The sequence below is a fragment of the Fistularia commersonii genome, chromosome 6, assembly GCF_037954325.1.
Source record: "Fistularia commersonii isolate RoL2024-O1a breed Wild chromosome 6, RoL_Fcom_v1.0, whole genome shotgun sequence".
Classification (NCBI taxonomy): Eukaryota; Metazoa; Chordata; class Actinopteri; order Syngnathiformes; family Fistulariidae; genus Fistularia; species Fistularia commersonii.
Window position 1 is genome coordinate 17,947,410 of NC_141289.1, and position 2,169 is coordinate 17,949,578.

Genomic DNA, 2,169 nt, shown 5'->3' on the forward strand with positions numbered 1-2,169 from the left:
TGCTCCACTGGTTTTACACTTGATACCTCAGAGGGATATATTTCAGACATCAACCAGTGTCTTTGCAATGCTCATCATGTTTGTCTTCATATGCCGTGGTGGAGGTGGGAGGGTGGAAAAGAAGGGCGAGACAGCAGAATTATGCTTTGACCTAGGCCTCTGCTCTCAGGCAGAGCTGATGGGGTGGCGGGTTGGTGGGTAGGGTGAGGCAAGCTCACAGGAGACCCTACCCTTTTAGCTGCCTCATGGCTACAGTGCTGAATGGTACATGGACTCCCATTACTGCACCTTGTCATTCAGAGCCATCTGACTCTGAAACAACGTCCGAGAAGACGAGGATTCGCAGTCGGCGTCCTTAGATATTAAGCTTTAACCATTAGTCTGTTGCCATCCATAAAGAAGCCCATCAGTTTGACAGAGGTGTGTTCAACATATTGGTTCCCAAACAGAGTTGGGTCTCGGTATTCCCATGGTTCCTGTGAAGGTAGAGCAGAAAAATAATTAGACGCCATGGCAATCGTTCTTTTCTTTCTGCATCTTGGATATTACTAAATTAACGGTGTAAAGGCCTTTTCAATATGTATTATTTACTTATCTATTTGCCATTTTTCACCAGCATAGCGTAAATCAAAACCTTCTACAATTGTGGTATAGAAAATATGGACTGGTTTGGGGGCCTGCATAGAAACTGTTATTCCAGATACACCTAATATGAATAAAAAATAAAAATAAAAATAAACAAATAAAAAAATTATTGGTTTCTCATATCTGCATCAAGTAGTAGAGAGAAGAGCTGTCAGTCTGACGAAAACAGGAAAAGACCAGGTCGGGTAGTTTAGTTTTATCAATGATAATGACTAAGAAGAGGATGGACAAAACAGCGACTGTGTGCAAGCTCTGTGCAACACCAGCTGCTCAGGTGAATATGATGGCCAATTTCAGAACTGGTTGACAGCACAAGGACAGCCAGGTAGAAAAGACCGACGATTTTTCGCTGCAGTACTTAAACAACTTCTACCTGCCGATTTAGAGGGGAAAAAATAAAGTCCACTCATCAAAACATAAGCAACACACTCTGTAATTAACTTCTAAAACAAAAATGGAAAACAATGTAAGTGAGATGTAAAATTTGTTCTTTCAGGCCTCGATCTACTAGGCAATTAAAAATGCTCCGCCATAAGCAAAGCATTTTTAATTGCACTGATATCAAATTATACTGGAAGTGAGGTCTCAATTCCACTGGTTCAGAGAAGCTCCTTTCAGGGCCAGTGGCCAAAACCCCATGCAGTAGTCTAGTTTCCAGCAGAAGCATTGAGGTGCATCTTAACAGCATTCCAAAAGCAAAGTGGCAGGGAAAATCTGTGATTTCATCATTTTTGAGAGAACATTAAAAGGGTAGTTAGTATATTCATGTTTTATTGAGTCTCCATGGGTGAAAACGGGCACATGAAGTTAGTTGGTGTGAAAGAAGAGGATACAGAGAAGAGTGTTAGATGGAGGAGGTTGATTCGCTGTGGCCGACCCCTGAGGGAAGAAGCCGAAAGTTCAAGAACTAGTGGCAGAAGTCAGTCAGAGAAGATTTGACACTGTGGACCGTGAAAAGTTAATCTTTGAACTTGAAGGACACAAAATAATCTTTTTAAAGGCAAAATCAAATAGAATTAGTGAAAAACTAAAAAAAGAAGCAAAACTATGTAGCCTTCTTGTTGTTGGGTTAAGTCATACTGGGTTAGAAGATGGAGCCGTAGTTTGTAATTTGTGGTCATTTTTACCTGGCTTCCAAATCCTGATAACACATCCTTCATTATTATTGCAATAAATGCCATGGCGCTCTGCTAGTGGAGCCAGCGTAATCTCAGCGGTTAAGAAAAAGTGTTTTCCTTACTTTTTTATCTTTAACATATTTTAATATGAATAGTTTCTCTTGTCAATGGCCAGGTTTTTTTTCCACCGAACACTGAAGTCAACAGTATGTCCTGACCAAAAAGAAAGAAAAAATGTGGAGTGAGCCAAACTTTGATTTTCTTTTTTTAAGAGATCCATCCCAAGCCAACTATTTTGCCAAAAGTAAAAGCTGTGCCGTGTAGAACATGACAGAAATAAAATTCAAAGAGATTTTAGGAGCAGAATTCAAGGCACCTCAACCAGACTTCAAGAATCTCAAGCTTT